At 33.9% G+C, this 22,146-nt stretch overlaps 1 protein-coding gene across 2 annotated transcripts in view; it reads left to right on the plus strand.

Moving 5' to 3' along the window:
- LOC145292886 (mitochondrial inner membrane m-AAA protease component paraplegin-like) overlaps positions 1 to 22,146 on the plus strand; it is a 99,362-nt gene that overhangs the window by 31,384 nt on the left and 45,832 nt on the right. The window contains exon 1 of one of the 2 annotated variants that reach the window (XM_080139027.1): positions 18,925 to 19,144. The exons of the other annotated variant lie outside the window; for it this stretch is intronic. The gene's annotated coding sequence lies outside the window, so the exon portion shown is untranslated. Of the gene's footprint in view, positions 1 to 18,924; positions 19,145 to 22,146 lie in introns of those variants that run through there. 2 annotated transcript variants of the gene reach the window in all.

A 22,146-nucleotide genomic window follows, 5' to 3' on the forward strand; every position in this document is an offset into this window, starting at 1 on the left:
GTGGAGCCACCCTTTAATTGCCATTGCTCCCAAGTCTATTCTGACCTAGAGTGATAGTACCTGTTCGGGTCCCAACTATGGGTTGAATAGAAACCGACTTGAAAAAAGAAATGTATTTTATTAAAAAAATTTTCTCCAAAATAACTGGATTTGGCATTAAATAACCTGAAAAGGGTTGATATGCTGTAAGACAAAAACAACCAAACCAAACCCTGTTTTCTGTGTTCTAAACTCTATTTTACTAAGGAAGGTTTTATTGAATCTAGTTTGTTGTTTTAGCATGTATATCTTACTTTTAATGGAGGTTCATTTGCTTCTGCTTTAAAAGCTTTTCACCAGGAGAAATTTTAAAGGCTTTAATAACTGCAGACCTTGGTGAATTATATTTAGTTGTTTTAAGTATGATGGCCTTCATAAATGAAGCTATAATTGAGTTTCGATCTAATTAAGTATGGTATCTATTCACACCCCAGTCAGTTTGTGCTAGAAGTGTGAGTAGTTTCATGACCTTGTGGCATTTTTATTTTATGTGGGACATGAATGAGAATTTTTTGTGTAATATAATTTACAAGTATTGATATTGGTTTGACAGATTTTTGTGTTGTCTCATTTTAGGATTGGGTTGAGATGCATTTTTCATGAGTGAAAAAGTGTATGCATTTCATTTTGTTCTTTAGAAAACTTGAAGCTTTTTTTTTTTTTTTTTTTTTAGTCCATTGGTTAGTTATTTAGACAGTTGGATATGCCATTCAATTGCGTGTATGTTTTGATTTGTAGTAGATCAAGAATTGTCCATATAAAAGATAGGTTGTTTTTTTTTTTGTTTTTTTTTTGTTTTGTTTTTTTATAAATATTGTAAAAGATAAGATACTTCTTTTGACTACTCTAATCTTTTTGCTTATTTGTTTCTTTTCTATGGCTAATTTATCTCCAAGTTGGACCTTAAGGTTTTTATTGTTGGCGGAACATTTTAATTTCCGCCCCATAACATGCCCTGCTTTTCTTTTTCTCCACATCGTATTCTAAACCTTTTCAATATCAAAGAACAGTCCCAAGTTATTCTTTTTATAATAAAGGCTTAGATGGTTCTACGATTGGGTGATCTTTGTAACTTACATTTCTAATCCAGATTCGTATTTTTATATTAGCTTGTTTGTTTCAAAGTACCATTTTAGTTATTGGCCATCCTTTTCATAATTTGCTAGTGAGATAGGAGAGATTGATTGTTGGTTGCATGTTTTGATAGTTTGGATATGATATTCATAGTGGGTTGCTTTCATAGTTGTTGAGATACCATTTTTATATGCTGTTGTAGACGATAGTGTATAGATATTTCGATGAGTTGTTTTATAAATTCATAATGGACTTGGTCTGAACTTGCAACTATGCCATTAGCTTTGCTCAGTGAGTGATATTTTAGTTCATTTTCAAAGGAGAATTGATTATTTTCAGTGTTAGTTTTTTAGAATTAGTTTGTATTTTTATATTTTGTTTGATGCTTTGGAATTTTCAGCTTGAGTTGAGGATGAGATTTTTGACAAATGTTTTAGCTAGGTAATTTGCAATGTCTTTCTTAGTAATTTTTTGGTTATTCATTACCAGATGTTCAGAAAAGCTGTCACTATTTTTTTTTTCTCTAAAATCATTTTGACAATATATTAGACTTTATTCCTCTTGTTTAGATGCTCATCTTTGCTACATAATCTTTTCATGAGGATTGCTTTGATTGTTTTTTAATAATTTGACAGATATTGGATCTACTGTTTTTTATATTATAGTTTACTTTTGATGAGTTTTTACGGGGATTTTCATGCTGCAATTCTTTGTTCTAAATGTTTTTTTTTATTTTCTACATCAAAGCCAAGTTTACCATTCTCCAATGATATTGAGTCATGTACTCGTTTTAAAAAAACAAGATGATATTTTTTATGATTCAAATTCTCATTAGATCACCAAAATTAAGCAATGTAGAACAGGAACAGTACCAGTTGATAACTAGTCAGGACTATCGAGCGCTGTATGTCGGAGGATGGCAACACCTTGCAAAAAAAAAAAAAAATGAAGCTTGCCAAAATGGATTGTGATCTGACAACCGCTAGCAGAGGTTATCCTCTACATAATGTCTATTAACAGATTGTTAATGAGTATACAGTGAAGAAATGGCTTTCTGGTGTTGGTTTTTATTAACATGAATTTCAGAATTTGTAGTAATTAGCTTTCCAGGGATTCCATTGAAATGTTTTTGTTTTTTTTTTTTTTCAGAGAGAGGGTTGCTATTTTCTTATATAATTAGGAAGTAGTCACTTGTGGATAGGTTTTCATGAACAGTTCATCTATAATTTAGGAAGGTGATTGGATCACATGGTCAGACGTATTGCAGAATACAAGATCATTACTGGGTAATTTCTTAGCTGCCCCATATTGCAATGAGGCTATTAAATTTTTTTTAGCAAGAGAGAAGTTTGTGTAGTTGTTCTATTAAATTGTTTGAGTTCTGATTCTTTGGTTCTGTTGAGTGGGAGGTACAGTGAACAGATGGTAATTGTTTTGTATAGAGTTGCTGATATTGCAACTGCTTTCATATCCGTTTTTGAAATTGTTTTTGTGATGTGTACATATTCTTAAGGATAATTGATTAACCACCTGAGGTTATTTTTGCTTGTTCGTTTCTGTGATCGAACCAGCTGTAATTTTTTTTCTTTTTTGTTAGGATTGTTTTGTGTAAACATTGAGTTTCTGAAATTTTGAGATGAGGATTGATATGTATTATTTGTATTGTTCAGACTATTGTTCGCATCTTGGGTGTTATATATCAATTCTTATCTCACAAATGCCAAAACATCAAATTTGTACGGATCCAAATTAATACAAAAAAAAAAAAAAAAGTGGAAACGATTCAACACTTTTTCCACTTCATAAACGCATTGTTGCACATTTTGAATTCTAAAAACTATGGTTTATTGCAAAAAATAAAAATATTCTTTCTAATATTTACCAATAAGAGCCATTGTCTGGGTACAGCTGAAGAATATTGGAGTTTATGACAGTGGGAATGTTGTGAGAATTAAATGTTTTTTTCTTTCCGATCAAAACTTGTATTTATTATTTAATTGCCCCCCCCCACCTTTTCTTCTTCATTGTAACCTTTCTCTCTCTCAATTCACTGTTTTAATACTTCATTGTAATACAGCTTCCTATTCCAGTAACTTCTTTTCAAGGACTGCAAGTTTGTATAACTTGATTCCTGCCCACTTTTTTCCTTCTACCTACAGACTTGGTCTTTTTAATAGGTATATCTTGCACAAGTAGTTTCATGCCTTGTCTTGAGCAATTTCTATTAAGAAAAAACCAAAAAAAAACACCCAAGATGAGTCATCTAAACAATCCAAAAAATACATTAAGAATGAGGTTACGCTTTGCAATAAGAGTTTGAGTTCATAAAGGTTAGCTTTTATATTTATGTTTCACTGCATTTGGTGGGCCGTGATTCATGTTAAATTTGTTTATTATCGTCTGCTTTTGTGGCAAATTGTGATTTTTGGTTCATTGAATGAATTTCTTCTATTTGCATTTCATTTAGATTTTTGGATTTTTAAGTGCGGTTTAGAATGTCGTTTTTATCTACTTTGGTTTGTGTTCTTGGTTTGGAAATACAATGTTAGTTTGTTCTATTTAGATTTATTTATTCTTTAATGAATGGATACTTTATTAAATTACTTCCATTGAAGGTGATGTTGGAAGTTTTTGTCTTTTGTTTGTTTGTTTTTTTGTTTTTTTTTTTTAATTATTGGGCATGGATGCTTGTGTTTTTATTTTTGGGTTATAAATTGTGCTGTATATCGATTGTTAAGATTTTAATTAAACTCTAGTTCTTCCATAAAGATTGGGTTTTCATATAGATATATATTGTCAGGTTTTAGTTATGTTTGCATAGGTATTTAAGCTTTCCAGAGGTTTGCTTCCACAAGTTTCTAGATTTCTAGAAAAGTTCTAGAAAAATGCAAAGAACTAAAATACAAATTTATTTAAAAACTATCCATTAGATTCCAGAAACATACCATAGTTTCAGTGATGTAGAACTTTGAGATGCTGATGATTTAAAGTGGGTTGTAAGGACATGTTCTAAACATAAATGGTTTACTAGTATTAATGAAAGCGTGGTACATCTCTGGAATTTTTTATATATATAGAGTGCCGGTAAAAAGAAAGTCTGCACGTGTAATTTTTTTAAAAACTGCAAATTTAAGCTAAATTTCAAGTAACTGTTTAAACAACCTCATTTGATTCCTCATTTGACACCATTTGATTGACCTTTTATTCCTCTATAATTTTACTTGTTTATATTTGACTTTTAATTGAAATATTCTAGTGTTGACGTTAATTTAAAAAAAAATAACTTCAAATTGAGGTGGCAAAAAGAAAGTCCGCAGCAACAAATTCGCTTAAATTATCGCCCCTAAATCAGTTTAAAATATCCACCAACAGGCAACAAAGCCATCTCTAATTGTTGTTGTTCCAGGTTATACAAAGTAACATTTAGTCCATATGCCACGACTTTCTCTTAGTGACCGTCAGGAGCTCATTAATCTCTACCTTTCTGTTTTGTACAATCGAGAAATCGGCTGCAGATTGAAATGTGATGAGAAAACTGTACAAAAGACTGTATAAAGCACCAAAACACCGGCAGTGTTCGTGATGCCCCTAAATCTGGTCGTACTAGAGTTACTTCTAACAGGAAAAACAATGCTATCAAGATCCACAGCCTAAGAAACAGATTTGAAACGGCTCCCCAAATCCAACAACAGTGCAATCTTAAAAATTGGTCTCTTTCTACTGTCAAGAACAGATTAAAGGAATTTAATTTGCAAGGATATGTTGCAAGATGAAAGCCAATGATTTCTGTAAAGAACAGAAAGCGTTGTCTGGACTTCGTCAGATGCAATGAAGATCATGACTCTTCATATTGGTCAAAAGTGCTTTTTAGCGACAAAAGCAAGTTCAATAGGCTAAGCAGTGATGGTAGGCAGTACATCCATCAGAGGAAAGACGAAGAATTTAATCCTAAGTGCTTGGTTTCAACGCTGCAAGGTGGTGGAGGTTCAGTTTTGGTGTGGGGCATTATTAGTACCAGGGTTTATAGTTCGCTTGCAAGGTCGAATTAATTCGACCAAGTACATTAATATGTTGACTGAGTATTTTCTACTCTACTTTGGTCAGAATTTGGATGATAATCTCATCTTCATGCAGGATAATACTCCCATTCACACATCTGGCAATGTCAAGAGGTTCCTGGAAGAGCATGATATTCCGTGTTTGGATTGGTCTGCACAATCTCCAGACCTCGAAAATGTATGGCATTACATCAAGTAACAGCTACGCAATGATAAAATTTTAAATTTGGAAGAACTTTTGAACAAAAATTAAAGAAAAGTGGGATGTTCTTTTCCCGGAGTATTGCTGCAGTCTAATTCAAGGAATTCCCAAAAGATTGCAGGTTGTCAATTGCAGAAGGGCTATGCTACTAAATATTAACTAGTTCATTGTATTCCTGTTGTATTTGTGTTGCGTTAATGTCCTAAAGTTACATTTAAATAACAATTTTACATTGTGCGGACTTTCTTTTTGCCTCAATTTGAAGTTATTTTTTTGAATTGGCTTGAACACTAGAATATCTCAATTAAGTCAAGTATGAACAGGTAAAATCATAAAAGAATAAAAGGCGAATCAAATGCAATATAGTTTGTTTAAACAGTTGCATTAAATTTGCAGTTTTTGAAAAAATTACAAGTGCGGACTTTCTTTTTGCCACCTGTGTATATAATCTGGCAACTAATGGTGAGACTTATTGGTTTAGGGTATAGCTGTAATAATTAAACAAATCTCACTTTAAAAATCCAGTTGCACGTCCCACTTTAGCAGGATAGACGCACAAGAAAAAAAAATGACCGTATAACTGCATCAACATGCACATTTTACATACACATATATATTTGCACAACTGCTGACAGAATCAGAAAATACATTTTTTTTTTTACATTTTAGAAAATATCTTTTTAACAAATCTTATTTTCTTTCATTCTCCTTTAGTATATACCCCAAACCTTATTTGTACTTTGATTGTACAGATTGATCCATTTTTCTCCCGCACTTAATCACATAATGACTAGTCAGTACTTATTCCATTGTCCAACTATTTGTGGATCTGATAGTCTTGTTGGATCATCTGTCTTCCCTCCCCTCTTTAACTGCCCACTAACATGTTCATTCCAACCAGGTAGAAAAAGGAGAAGGACTTCGTAGGTGAGTCCTTCCTTTGGGCACTAATCTATAATACCCAAACCATATTAGATGGATGGCAAGGTTCAGAGATTTAATTGTGGTGGAGATCTCTATCCACATGATGGCAATGTATAATGTACCTATTTACAATGCCTCCTCACGGGACAGAGTTAGACACCAGGGTCGTTTTTTAACGTGGAGAAAAGGTACAAAAATAAAAATTGTCTCAGTCGTGAAGGATCCCTCCTCCACTGAAAGAGAACGAGAAATGGAAGTGCCGCATCTGAAGAACAGATACTACACTTTGATCTTGTTTATATATTTTATTGCTTTTAAAATTTTGTAAATACAATTAAGTAAAAAAAAAAAACCAAAAGATTTTCAAACAACAAAATTAGGCACAAGGCCCTACAAGAAATTGGGGAGGGGAAGGGTTCAGGGTCTTTGTAACTAAAGTGATTAAAAGTAATAAATGTAGACTTTGGAGTCTTACTCTTGACTGGCAACATTTACCAAAATACCTCATTCACTCTATAGATCTTAATCTAACTAATAAATCCCCAGTGTTTAAGAATCAAAACCATATTTACAATTTATAAACCGTTGTCTGTGTGTTTGTGTATGCGTCTTTTTTTTTTTTAATTTTGTGTGTGCATGTGTGAAAAAATAAAGTTCAATTTCATTAGAAAAATAAAGTTTTTGAATTAGGAGAAAGATTGCTCGTGGAGAGGGGAAAACTAATTAAGTGTTCATATCAAAAACAAAAAATAAATCCTACTGGGTTGTTAGTGAGACCCCCCCCCCTGTACAAATCTAGGTGACTAGACCCCCCACTGTTTTCCGGGGAACCGAAAACAAGCAGGGCGATCCCTAATGGGGATTGGGGAGAATATCTTAATGGAAGTGGGAGAAAACAAAGCAACTGGTGGAGGGGGGTTGGAAGGTGACCTCTGCACTTTGATCTTGGCCAAAAGGCCATATATGGCAATGTATAATGTAGCAAAGATAGTTGTTGATGTTGTACCTATGTAGATCAACAAGTCTTTAATCTAAAGTTGTAAAAATTGAAGTCAAATGAAATAGAATATTTTAGAAATCCAATGGTATAACTCGGCCTAGCATCCCCCACATGATCACTTGTTTGCTAGGTCTGTGCCTTGTTAACTATTTAAAGATTCCTGTCATGTAAGCTGTTTGAGAATATTAAAGTTAAATGTGGATTAAACAACACAGTTGTGTAAAGTAAATTAAGAAATGGTTTTGATGAAACATGTGAGTGTTAGACAAGATTAAATCTGATGATCTTAAGTTTGGACAGTACAAGAAGGTGTATGCAGAACAGGAGACTTTGTTAGTATCGTTATATTGAAAAATAGATGTATTTTTTGAGATAGCAGGATCAGTTGGTAAGGAAAAATGCAAGGAAAACATGATTGGATTTGAAAGAGAGGTAAAGGCTTGAACAGATAGATTATTTTGGAAGTCAATTTTAAAAGCCATCCAACACAATGTTAAACCGAATATGATGATTATGACGATTTAAAAGCTAACATTCATATTTTGTCTGTATCAAGAGGAAATAAAATGATTATATTGATGGTTAGTAATATTTATTCAAGGAAATTAAACTTTATTTTAAACATGAATTTCTAATGTCTTCATAGACAAGGGTTGTCAAAAGTATTGATAACATAAATTGCTAAAAGTGCAGATTGAATGAGCATGCCTTAATATTGTTGCGTTTAAAATAGATCCTGGAGTTATGTTTTTGTGAATTCTCCATTTCCGAGGTGGGGAGTAAATCGTCAGTCTTTTAAAACAATATGTTATTTATACATTTGTATGCCATTTTAAAGAATGGCTTTTTTGCATAATTCATTATTCTACTTTTCAAGTTTCTTTCTCATTTTTTTGCTGTGTACATGTCTTCATATAATAATTTACTAAGCACTTTAATCTCTTTTCCCATTCCCTAGACTGGATGATTATTTTAACTGTCATTTCACTTTCGATTCTTTCTTCAACCTTTTCTTAAAAATGACTTGTGTTAATGTATGTTATAACTTGATATGTAAAAGAAACGTTAAAGAATCTATATCAAATCTAAAAGTGTATACTTACGTCAAATTTACTGGGGAAGATAATGGAAGTATTCTTAAATCTCTAAATGCCCTTATAAAAGGTCTATCTGGATAGAACCTTGTTACATTTTTATAAAATTTAAATTGTATCTATAAAATTTTCTGGGTGAAACAATGGAAGTGGTTCTAAATCTCTAAGTTCTTGTTCTATGGGAGCAGGGGAGGGGTGTCCAACTTCCATTTGAAATATATCCCATTTTGATGAAATTTATATATGTAAAAATATCTTTGCTGGCATGCTGATATCTGATATTACACTTTGAATTTATTTGCACACAATATAAAAGTTTACATTTGGAACAAATTAGGCACAAGGCCATCATGTGGGGATAAGGAGGTTGTTGGTCATCTTTGGTTGATGATAGTTACAATCATTTCAGTCACCACATTTATTCTAGGGTAAAGATTGCAGAAGATGGGAAGCGGGGAGATCAAGGCCAGCCTTCTGGAAGAAGATGAGTTGGATGCTTGAGAAGCAGATGGTTTCTAGGAGCTGCCGGGCAGTTGGGCCAGTGTTCGTCTCCTTGAGACTCTTGGCTGTTAATGGGACTTGAGTATTTTGTGTCAGGCAAAAATCTCATTCAACAAGTCTAATATTCAATTTGAATAAACGGGTGCTACTTGTAATTTCCATTATTTGTTTATAAACTGGCTTTGTGGTTTTATTTGGGATCAGAATTCTTTGTTACAGAACTGACTAAATTGAAAATTTGGACTGGCACAAGTCAGACAATCATGGCCTGTACAGTGAACGCACAAGTGCATGTTCTTATTAGTAAGACCCTCCTAACCTTTTCTAAATAATTGATACTATTTTCCTGTTTGTTTATAACTAAAAACAAGAAAATCCATCTCTAAATGGAAGTAGAAGAAAAAAGAGAGGATAGAATGTTGGATAATAGGTGACATTCTTCCCAGATAAATATAAGTTGGGGAAGGGTGAGGGCAAAAAATGAAGGTGGGTATCTCTGACGATATCTGTTACAGAAGGGGAAGACTCGGTCACTTGATTAGCTAAGAGTCAAAACTAGCTAATTTGCTCAAAGGGCTTGACCGGACCAGGTACTGCATGCACTATGCTCAGGTAGGGAACATATACTCAACTCTTGATCAGAAAAAGATTCAACCTTTCAAGTTCCTCTCAGCTGCGATTTCCACACAATTCATGATACAGTCAGGATCGAGAGAAATACCATTCGCCTTTCCCTGTCTCACGACAGCTTGACATTGTTGAATCTGAGATAAAAAAAACTAAAGAATTGTAAAAATGTTTTATGACTAAGGATTTTTAAATGAATAAAAAAAAGGGTCTGATTTAATCTGAAATTATATTAACTTTTAATAGGAATAAGTAGTGTAGTATAGGTTCTATTACCATGAGATAATCCTTCTAGGAATTACCTCCTCCTTTAAAGGATGGAGAATCCATCCAGGTATTACATATTCCTTTTTTGAGTGGATGGAGGGGGTAGTTGTAGTAGCTGTTCTGTTGTCATGAGGTCATCTTCCCAAGGACTTTTCCTTGCCATGATCATACTTCAGGTATTATCTCCTCCTTTATTGAGGGATCTACCCAAGTATTACCTATTGTTTTTTGAAGGGGTAATGTAGTATTTGTTTTTCGAAAAACATGTATTTTGTTGTTTACTCTTAGCTACGAAGAACAATAAAGTTGATATCAAAACTGTTTCTGCAAAATTTTACTCTTTTCATCGTGCTTTGGTTTTGATACCTCAAAATTTGAAGTTATTTCTTTACACACTCACCTTTCATACTATCATACATCAATGTCCATTCTTCTTTTTTCTTTTTCTTTTTTTTAAACCCAGTCAATGACTGGTACTTATATATATATATATATATATATATATATATATATATATATATGAGCAAATAAAAATCGTATCTGGACTGTTAAAAATGCAAAGGTCTTAGATTCAAAGATTTAAACTTCACAGCACTTTTTTTGCAAATTTGAAAACCCTTGTCATGGATCAACCCAACCTTTGTAATTGAAATTGGAAATGACAAAATTGTTTGGCAGCATGGGATCATTTACCAAAATTGTTATTACGTAACTTTCTTTCCGGTTCTGAATTTTTGAGATGAGGATTGATTTAGATTCTTTGGACTACTGTTCTCATCTTGAGTATTATTTGCATAACGTTTTAGTCAATGTAGCCGCTAATGTATCTTGTCGAACTTGGGAATCTGTACAGAATTTCAAATGGAACCCTTCATTTAATCCATGAGGGTAGCATGCTCTTGTTCTGTCAACCATGGCTGGATAGAAGTCCTAAGTAATTCGCAATTGTATTTTTGCATCACCTGCACTGAAGATTGAACTTTCAATCTCCAGAAATGTAAATTTTTCTTAAGGATTTCACCAAGTACTCTATCCAATGCGCCACAGGTCCTTGCAGACAATTCTAGTATAGATTTTTGAAGCCTTAAACCTAATTTTGTTTCAAGATGTAAATATCACTATTTATTACTACATATTATTACTTTATATTTTTATTACTTTATATCCATTTAAAGTTTTTCGTCACGCTTACATTGATATTAAATCCTACTTCTTGTATTTACAAATTATTAAAATGAACTTCCTAGTCATAGTTTTGCAAACTTTTGAGGCATGGATATGCAAGCGATTAAATAATGGTTAACTAATTTGCATATTCTTTAAAAAACGATCTTCATTAATTATGTTTTTGTTTTTTATTGGATGATTAGTTTATTTACACTCGGTTCTATTTATACATATTTTCTACCTCGTCCATAATCGTTGCATTTAGGATGAAAACGTTTTAGCACATGAACGTGTATATATATATATATATATATATATATATATATATAATATGAACGTGGCTCAGGCTAGGGAATGAAGATGGGGAGTTGTATGTTTTGGTTTCAATTCTAGTTGATGGCACCCAAGTCATATATATATTTTTTACTTTTGATCTCATTACTATATATTAGCTTCAATATAATAATCGATAGAGAATTATCTCTATAATATAAAATATGTAATCTGCATGAATTAAAATATGTTTAAGCTTATCTTATGACCAGGCAATGTTGTTAAGCCTGCGAGTATATATGTATATAAAAGTGATCATGTCTTGTATGTATGTGTGGACTCTTTACTAAACTCCTCTCTGAATTTTTGGTCTACAGACTTTGATATGTAGAAAATTTGAATGTGTGGAAAAAATTTTATTTGGTTTTTAGCTATTAAAAATAGCTACTAATGAGTCAAAATTGAAAAAAAAAAACATTAACTTCATAGGAGTAAGTCGACTAAACCTGTTACTTCTGCATATGTGCAAATGTACAGCAGTTATAGGTTAAACAACAATTTTTTGAAATTTTTGTGTATGTATGAATTTAGGTCATACAGTAATAAGGCTGGAGAACTGTATGTTTTTATTTCGATTTTAGCTGAAAGCATCTAGGTTTTTTTGGGGTGGGGGGTTAACTTTTAAAATCATTGTTATCAGGTACAATATAATAATCAGCAGAAAATTTGTCCAATAATAAATATAAAATATAAGCTTAAAGTGTATTTTACAACTGTGTGTGTATGTATGTATGTGTGTGTATATATATATATATATATATATATATATATATATATATATATAAGCTGAACGTCTGTGTGTGTCTGGTCACGAATAGGCTCCTATATGGTTAACTATTATAGAAAACTGATCACATATAATGATAGAAGATGTATCGAGACACAGGAATGGGTATGTTTGATCTGGCATAACGATGATTGATTAAAATAGTGGGGTCTGCGTACGTGCCTGGTCCACAAAGTATGGAAATAAAAAAAATTTAAAAATTAAAAAAAAACGTTTACAAGTGTTTTTGATGTAGATATACATAATAATACTTTGATAAGTATGTTTTAACTTAAATAGGGATGGTATAATAAAATTGTGGGGTCTGCGTTCACGCCTGGCCTCCATAGAATGGAAATAGGCACAAACTTTAATAAAGACTTTTCATATCTATCTGCGTAAGTATACTTTGATAATTATGTTTCAGTTTGAAGAAATATGGTATAATAAAATTATGGGGTGTTCGTTCGCACCTGACCTCCATAGAATGGAAATATGTCAGAAAGTTTAACAAGGTTTTTTAATATAGATCCACAGAATATTATGGTAAGTGTTTCAGTGTGAACAGGTATGGTATAATAAAGTAAGGGGTGTATCTATTTTATTTTTACTTTCATCATATTTTGCTTTGGTTTTGATACCCCCAAATTTACAACCCTTCCTTTTCATAACCTATCATACTTTCATAAATCAGAGTCCATTTTCTGTAGGCTGTTTTTGAACCCAGTCAACGACGGGTACTTTTGCTAGTATATAAATAAAATCAGAAGTTTGTTTTATCCGTCTAGGAGAAGGAAAACTCGGGAATTAAATCTAAGGGGAGGGAGGCCTCTTCAGTCTTGGATGACAACCTTCCTAGAGCTGGTGACTCAAACAAATTACCGGTCTGCAAACCTAAACTGCTTAAGGAGTAGATAGGCACTGTCTATCGCCCTGCTTCCATACTCTTTCTTTGCCTATTAGCCAGGCGTAGACGTTGAATCACAGGACTTTGACAGAAACTCTCAGTGATCGATCTTGTTTCCTGACTAGGGCCATGAACACCGTTTACCCCACTCCCGACACATCTCATCTGTTTAAACTGGGCACTTGGAAGTGCTTGAATGCCGTAATGCCAGTGCAAGTAGATTGGGTTGACCATCGTCTGAAGGTTTGAGGGGTACCAGGATTGACAGTTCCTGGCTGCTGTTCCTGACTGCTAGTACAGGAGCTCTAACTCTTTGGTAGCGCTTAGAGCGGCTGCTCCATCGACAATTGAATAATATCAGGATGTTTGTAGTGCCATGTCGCACATGGAAAGGGACCCACAGTAGATGGAAGGTCAACTGATGGTCTACTTGAGTTGCATGTCTGGTATTCTGCATAATCACTTGTTCAGCACCCCCTACCTAAACTGAAACTCTTAAAATAATGACAGTAAATCAAAAATTAAACTTTAACCAGGGCAAAACTCAAACAAAACCAATTTGCCTCCTCTCTTGAGGTTTGCATTTACCAACATCCATGGGCTTAGAACTAATTTGTATGATGTTGAAGCATTTCTCCTAACAAACACCCCAGATGTCTTAGCACTAAGTGTGACTAACCTATACTCCTCTATCGCCTCTAACTACTTTAACATGCCCGGATATCTTCCACTCTGCCGTAAGGACTCTGACAGACATATGCACGGGCTTGGAGTCTATATTCGTAACACCCTCCCCTTGACTCAAGAAACAAAACTAGAATCGGACGATCAAGCCTTTATGGATTTAACATGCAACATAACATTAGTTACTTTTATTTTCTCTACCGCTCTCCCTCAACCTAGGACTATTAGGACTATACCCGAAAAACAAAATCTCTCACAGTATAGATACAGCACTTTCCCTCGACACTAGTGCACAAGTGCATGTATTAGGTGACTTTAATGTTCACCACAGCAACTGGCTTGGATTTTCTACTTATAGACGCAGCTGGTACCACAACACCTAACTTCTCTATATCTCATTCCCTATCACAAATGGTTACGTTTCCAACCCGTTTCCCAGACCAGCAAGAACAACACGCTTCACTTCTAGATCTGTTTCTGACCACAGTTCCCAATGATTGTTACGAATGCCCACAGCCCACTCGGGAATGCCGATCATGCAGTGATAATGGTTGAAATCGCCCTAAACTCTAGAGCCAAAACTGAAGAGCCACTGCTCAAAACGAGATATTATAAAAAGGCTGACTGGGAAGCTATCAGGGATCTCCTCAGAGATGCCCCATGGCGAAATATCTTTTCACTTCTTGTTGAACAGTGCGCCAAGGAGACCTGAATGATTCAAAACGGCAATTGGAGCACATGTTCCCACACGGAAATTTTATAGCAAGCCCCACTCTCCCCGATGGTTTACTTCTACTTGTGCAGCTGCCGTTGTGCAAAGGCAACATGCATACCACAGATTTAACCGACATAAGTCCAGTTCAAACAGACAAAAGTATATAGAAGCCAGAAGTAACTGTAAGAAAAAAATAGCGACAGCTGAGAGAATTTACTGAACCCACCAAAAAACGTATCGAAGCTCAGAAATTAGGAACCCGTGACTTCTGGAAAATCTACAACAGTGTAGTAAATAATGGGCAATCAACTATTCCCTCACTATCCAACAATCATGAGCTTGTTTGCTCAGCAACTGAGAAGGCTAACATACTTGCCAGACGGTTTGGCTCCAACTCCACACTGGACCCTGCTAACCACCCCCTCCCCGACTTTCCTTTGCGGACAGATGCCACACTAGACGATCTGAAAATCACCCCTTCTCGGGTGCATGCTATCATAAAAAATCTTGACACTTCAAAAGCAGGTGGACCTGATCTCCTCCCGGCTGTGCTATTAAAAAAATGCTCTGCTGAAGTAGCTCCAGTTCTCTCCAAACTTTTCAACAAATGCCTTAATGAATCTTGCTTTCCTGCCTGCTGGAAAACTGCTGTGTTTTCAAGAATTCTGGCGAAAGAACCGACCCAGTAAATTACCGCCCCATTAGCCTCCTCCCACTTTTTGCCAAAATATTTGAGTCCATAATTAACCAAGCTCTAGTCCATCACCTTACAGATACTAAACTTCTGACCGACCAACAATATGGGTTTAGACAAGCCCGTTCCACAGCAGACATCCTGACTGTAATCTCTGAATGTATATACCATTCACTGGACAAAGCAGGGGAGGGTAGAGCGGTAGCTCTAGATATATCTAATGCTTTTGACAGGGTATGGCATGAAGGTCTTCTCAGGAAAATCAGATCATACGGTGTCACTGGAAAAATACTTAACATAATTAAATCCTTTTTAGATAAGAGAAAAATCCAGGTTGTCCTCGACGGTTGTACATCTAAACAATATGATATAAATGCGGGAGTGCCTCAGGAGTCTATCCTTGAACCTCTATTGTTCCTAATATTCATAAATGACCTCCCTGACAAAATTGTCTGGGAGATGGGTATATATGCTGATGACACCACGCTCTATAACAGACACGACAGGAAAACAAATGAACACATATCTAAAGAAATGGCAGAAACACTAGAGGATGACCTCCGATCTGTAGTGGAATGGGGACAAAAATGGATGGTCACATTCAATGCTGGCAAGACTAAACTTGTTTCCTTCAATAATTACAAGAAACCTTCTCTACCACTAATAGCAATGGCCAAAGACTCCTTATCTTTTAAACTCCTCGGCCTAACGTTCACAGGAAACATTGAGAGTATTGCCAGGACCGCTCCAAAGAAGGTAAGTTCTCTCTACCGTGCTAGAAAGCTACTAACGCCCGAAAGTATTCTATACCTCTATAAGGCCACCATTCGCTCATGTATGGAGTATTGTTGTCATATTTGGGCTGGTGCATTTGCTACTAGTCTCTCGCTCCTGGACAAGGTCCAAAAGAGAGTCGCCAACCTGATAGGTCCTGAACTGTCATCTAAGCTTCAGCCTCTGTTCCATCGACGGAATGTTGCATCCCTCTGCCTGTTCTACAAGTACTTTAACGATGAATGCTCTGACGAACTACAAGCACTTGTACCTCCCTCGACGTAAATACCCCCCGACAGACCCGACAAGCAGCTAAATTCCACCCTTTCACAGCAGAGATCCCTAGATGTAGCTTATATCCCTGATAGTAGCCCTCTACATCAAAGTGGCAATGTGCCTTGTATGGGGGTGAAAATGTTATAAAAAAGAAAATGTAAACTAAAGATTCAAATCCGATCTATTATCACAAAATCTTGTCTGTAATTTAAAAAAAAAAAAAGCAAAACTTCATTGATGCTAAATTTTAAAGTTTCTTTTTTTTTTTTTCTCTGTCAAATGAAAGCATCTAACTTGGATTTTCTCATCTCTATAAGTGTGTATGAAAAATCTCAAAGGTAATAAGATGGAGAAAATGTGATGTAAAAAGTAACTTTTAAGTGCAGTTATTTATATCTTTTGCACTTGGTTGACCAGGTATATTTGCCAGGTAGTTTTTTTTTTTTCTTTTTGAGTCTGGTTGTTTCTATAAATTACTGGAACGATGGAGATCTTCCTGAGATAAGTTTTTCATTTTGTACATAAAGCCATAGTATTTTGTTATCTTTTCCTTATTAACACTGCTTAACTCGGCATCATTGGGGACACTAACTTTTAATCTGTGTATAAGTTTTGTCCTGTACCTCCACCTGACAATGTAAGAATGGGCCCAAATCTTATTTGGATTTTACTTCTTCATATTGTAAGAAGTATTTCCAAAGTTATGCCATGCAAGCATTGATAACTTAAAAATTATTTATCTGATCAAGCTGAAATTTTGCACCGTAGTTACTGCCTTTAAAGAACATCAGCTCTATACGTCGAATTCTATTTTTGTTTTGTAATTTTATTCATTAAAGTCTCCTTCAGCTTCGATAATGGCTTTTGTGTAAGGTATGAAACTCCTACATACTAGGATCAAACAGTCTTGCTCATATTCGACATGATTCTATAGAGACTTTTAGGGATTGTTTAGTGTCATTAACCTTTTTCTTAACCATGCTTCATATATTAATGGCATGAGATTAAGGGTGAGATTTGGGAAACTAGGAGACCAAATATTAGAAATCCCTATTGATTATGAGGACAATTAGATACAGCATCAGTTTTTAAGCTGGAGAAAATCCAGCTCCCAAGAAAAGGACACGTTAAATCTAAAAAGTTAAAATGGCCTGAGTCTAGGATTTTTTTTCACTGATCGAAAACAAAGATAAAGTATAATATCAGAACAGATACTATACTTTGTTCTTAGCCAAAACATCAAGAGTGCTGTAACGTAAGCTTTTGGAGGTTAAGTGATTATGAAAATTAAATAATTTTTTAAGAATTTGTTAGTTCTGGTTAAGCGATTTTCCATTACTTTTTTTTTTAATGTATAAAATGACCTTTACTCATCACATAAGACTTGTATCAGATGTCTTCATTTAAGATTATTTCTTCTAACATATGGTATTCTTTTGCAATTGACCTCAAGGATCTTCTAGAATTACCACTAATGGTTTCCTTACTTGCCAAATAAATTCATGTGTTTTAATGCTATCAGTGTGTCTAGAATATATCTTGTTTTGATAATTGTGATACCTTTCCATCTGAAATCTTTAACTCTTTATTTTATTTCTAAATTACTATATTCAACTTTTGTAGTCATGATAAATGATATTTTATTTCTAAATTATTATATTCAACTTTTGTAGTCATGATAAATGTGTCTTTTATTTCTAAATTACTATATTCAACTTTTGTAGTCATGATAAATGATATTTTATTTCTAAATTACTATATTCAACTTTTGTAGTCATGATGTGTCTTTTTGTTATGAGCTGCCTTTGATAATTCTGAAATGTAGAAAAATTGTCAAAATAAAAAATCTTAATATTCCTGCTATAGTAAAAGTAACATTTTCTCAAATACCTTATGTACTATGTGAATGTATATCTATAGAAACCTCAATGTCTGTATATGTGATTGCTATAGAAAGAAAGGTTAGATAATCTATATAAAATTTAAGTGTATTATGTAAAATTTACTGGGTAAGACAACGACAGTGTTCTTGAATCTCCAAGGGCACCCATAACTGGACTAGGACTCATTAAAACTTCAAATAATGACTCCTTAAAAACTTAAAATCTATCCTATTTTTATAAAATTTAAATTGCACGTATAAAATTCTCCCAGGAAAAAAACAATGTATGTGGTTCTGAATCTTTACCTTAACATCTCTGCTGAATGTCTGCATACACTCACCGCTAAGTGATCCATAGAAACAGAACCCCGTTAAAATTTCAAATATGCATATCCAATATTTGTTGAGTGTTATTTTAAAGTAAACTTCACAAATGCTTGAATTGAAAGTATCAAACTCAAAATACTGAGCATGCTGTTTTAATCCCCTCCCTCATGTCAGATTCTTTTTAAATAAAGTTATCTATAATATAAATCTCAAACATATTAGTGTGCATGTTTGCATATCTTGCTAAAACTTTTGACACACGCGACCTGACAAAATTGGTATCGTTCGAAAGCTCAGTCTCTCGGCCAACAAATATCCAAAAATTTGCCAAAAACATTCATTCTTTCACCGTCAACTGGGCTTTACAAAGAGGAGTCACTTTTTCATCAACATTTTTGCAAAGTCATCATACGCCTTGCAATGACTAAGCTTAATTTAAATGGCAGTATATGTCATAGTGGGCGTGGTGAGTAAACTGTTTGCCTTTTCACTTCCTTTTCCTCTTAGCACTACAGGTTCGAGCCTGTCTGCTTACTACGTTTTTTTTTTTTTTTTTTGCACTCACATGGGTACATGCTGTTATTTACATTTTTTTCTTTTCTTTTTTTATTAGGGCTCCGTTGATAAATACCTTTACCATAAAGCCTCTCCACACCTGGGCAACGTTGAGTATCTCGCTAGTCTATTATATAAATCACAAACGTCTGTGTCTTTTTGCGTGTCTGTATGTCAACTGGACCAGATTTACAGACACTAAAACTGTTTAAAATGTCTATTTTGAAACGTTATGATGCCATAAGCACTCATGGCCACATGGGCAAAAGCATTTACCTGTAAGTTTTTGCCTTCTTCTCTTTCGTGTTTCATGTTCAAGCCTGGCACCTGCAGCCTTTTTTTTTTTTTCTCGGTCACACGGGCACTCCCTGCTATTTTGATTAAACGAAAAGTTTTTTTTTGGCGGGGAGGGTCCAGCACACGGGCAACGCACTGCTAGTTTATTATATAAAAGGCAAATATTTGTGTTTGTGTGTGTTTGTATGCCCGTTAAATACTTTTGTCATCCGCATTGAAGCAGCACAAACGTGATACCATTAGAAAGAACGATCTTTCGGAGACATAATATCGAAAAATTGGAAAAAAAATCCTCAATTATTTCATTTTTTTTTTTTTAAATGTTTTTGTAGAAATGTTTTGTTTGAAGGAGGGGGTCAAATAAAAACCTTGCTTTCGATTTTGTTTGCAAATTGCGAATGGTTAATTCATTCTTTTGTTTTAAAAAAATAAATTTGTTCTGGCCCCATCAATAACGCGTTCACTTATGAACTTAACTTTTGCGAGTTTGCGTCCAACACGCTGCATTTTTTTTTTTGTTTTGTTTTGCTTACAAAATTTTGCTTTTGGTTTCTGGCTGATGGTACCCAAGTTCCTCTTTTTTTTTTTTTTTTTTTTAATTAGCGGGCAACGCCAGGCCCCCTCCCTGCTAGTATTAAATAAAAGAATATATATCTTTTTATAACATGTAAGTGAAGAATTTTAGCATATTTAGACAGACTGAGAGGCATTGCACACTATCTGCTCTCTTTATTCTGTACACACATCCACACAACACCTTCACAATTATAATAATAAAATAGAACAGCTGCGCATGTCCGTCTCCAAAAATGATGACATACTAGAGATTATACCTTAAATATAAGTGTATTCATTTGTACAATTAGCATGTGAACATAATGGAAGTTTTGTTACACAATGAAATTTAAATAGCTCAGTGGGTAGTATGACTGACAACATCAGTTATAATGTTCAAACCCCTACCTCCAACTCTTTTTAAATATTTTTCATAAAAAAAAGATGTTTTTTATTTTCTTCCATTCGATCTAACCTTTTATCCTGACTTAACCAGCCACCTCTACATCAGTCAATAGTGACATACATAAACCTATAAATGAATCTACTGTCAATACATAGCTTTTCACCTTTGAAGGATTATTTCAAGATTGTCTATACCTCCTCACACTCCCACGTGTTTTTTCTTTTCATTTGATTTTTGTGGTGGTCACTTAATGTTGAATCTTAATCATCCCTCCACTTTCAAAATCTCTAGACTCCAACTTCAGCCATTCAAAAGAAGAAACCTCTTCAGTTTTCACTGAATGTGTCCCATGGCTCAGCATTCACATGTGACCACATTCTCATTGCTGTCCATGACAGCATTCATTTAGTGAATCTGATTCCTCTGGTTTCAAGCTTACTTGCCATGAACTGTACACAGTTGACTTGGTCACTGTAGAACAACAAGGAAATACTGATATCCTGGCAATTACTAACTGGGATATATCAACAACTCTGAACGTGTGCAAACAACCAAACAATTTGGCATGTCATTCTTGCAGTTTGTTTGGTCTCTGCTTCACACTTGATTGGCCGATTTGCTATTTGCTATGAATCTTGTATGTTATAGTTTTGTCCTTGTAAATGAAAGAAAAAAAAAACTAATTTTACACTCGGCTTCATTTATTTAAAGATTTACAAAGTTTAAAATTAAACCTAACCAAACAAATCTTGTGTATTTATAAAGAAAATTGTATGCTTCCTTTATTGTGTCAAATGTAGGCTGTTTGAATAGGATTTAAATGAATATTATTACAATTTATCAAATCATTTGTGAACTAATACCATTGGGAAAGGTATGAACCCACACTTTCTTTTAGCTGTGGGTAAATACAGCAACTTGTATTTTACTAATTGTATACAACAATTGTTAGCAATAAGTATTGTTTCACACTTTGTTTTGACCTTAAATAACCCAAAAGAAGTTGCTATATCTAAACACGCGCCAACTAAGGTACTTATAATTTGTACTATATTTTTCTCTCTCTCTCTCTCTCTCTCTCTCGATGCAATTAAAAACAAAGCCCTATACCAAGATCAGATTCTTCTCTAAAATGTTATTTTATAGTATATTTCAGAGTCTGTATTTGCACTAGACATCTATAAATAGTAAGAAAAATGTTTTACTTTATTTTATTTATAAACTAGCAGGTCACCTGGCATTGCCCAGTCGTAAAATACACTTAAATATGATATTTTAAATAATGCAGATTTTGTATTTATTATATTATATTGGACCCAATGTATAGCAATGATTTAAAGTTTAAAAAAAAAAAAAATGACTAGTGCGCCACCACCGAGAATCGAAACCAAAACCTTTAGCTTACGATTTACTTTTTCCTTTGATGTTAATGCTTGACTATGAAGAGAGCTTGCTGCAAGGCTAAAATTAAAATATGAACCAAGAACTATTGTTATACATGCATATTCGGAATGCCGTCGTTTGACCTTCATCTGGCAAATTCCATTTTTTTTTTTTTTTTTTTTTTTTTTTTTTTTTTCTTTTCACACTTCTGCACCGATTTTCCCCAGCAAAAACTCAAATATAAAGTTTCGATTGGGTTCAAATACCTTATATATTAAATTTCATGTCTGTAGACCAGAAACTGACAGGAGTTTGGTTAGCAAAACTTTTTAAATGCACATACATAAATATATACAGAAAGAGGTTTGTGTTTACTATAACCTCTTTATGCAAATATTATGCAAGTATAAATCTTGTAGGATATCTGCATGAATATAATTATAATTAAAGATGATCATCCCATAAGAAAACCGAAAAAAAAAAAAATAGGTAATTAATTAAAATGAATGTTTAAAAGAAAATGTAAAATGCTAGATCTTTTGCAAATGAATGCGATTCCTCGACTCATATATAACAAAGTTGTATTTTCTTTTTAGATAAATAGAAAAAAAGGATTTTTAATATGAATATTAATATACA

Source organism: Euprymna scolopes, chromosome 2, assembly GCF_053919585.1.
Source record: "Euprymna scolopes isolate OS-2025 chromosome 2, ASM5391958v1, whole genome shotgun sequence".
Classification (NCBI taxonomy): domain Eukaryota; kingdom Metazoa; phylum Mollusca; class Cephalopoda; order Sepiida; family Sepiolidae; genus Euprymna; species Euprymna scolopes.